Below are 334 nucleotides of genomic sequence, written 5' to 3' on the forward strand. Positions count from 1 at the left end.
AACGACGGAGGGCTCTTCTTTAAAACCCAGAGGCTGCCCTGCCCTCCCGCAGACCCCCGCAGCAGCCTCCCGGGGACACCTTCCTCCTCCTCCTCTTCCTCCTCCGCTCCGGGGGCGCCGAGAATAACGCGGAGCCACCCAGAACCGCGGCTCAAACTCTGCCGGCGAGCGGCCGCCCGGGCTGAGGAAGGGGCTGAGGGGGCTGCCCCTGCCCAAATCCCCCCCCCCCAGCCCCGGCTTTCCCCCTCACGCACATCCCGCGCTGTGAGGAAACCCGCTCTCCGGCGCGCCTCAACTCCCCCACAGGCAGCCGCGGTGCCGGCTGAGGGGGGGG

The sequence above is a fragment of the Haliaeetus leucocephalus genome, unplaced genomic scaffold, assembly GCF_000737465.1.
Source record: "Haliaeetus leucocephalus isolate CR32 unplaced genomic scaffold, Haliaeetus_leucocephalus-4.0 Scaffold871, whole genome shotgun sequence".
In the NCBI taxonomy this organism is placed as follows: domain Eukaryota; kingdom Metazoa; phylum Chordata; class Aves; order Accipitriformes; family Accipitridae; genus Haliaeetus; species Haliaeetus leucocephalus.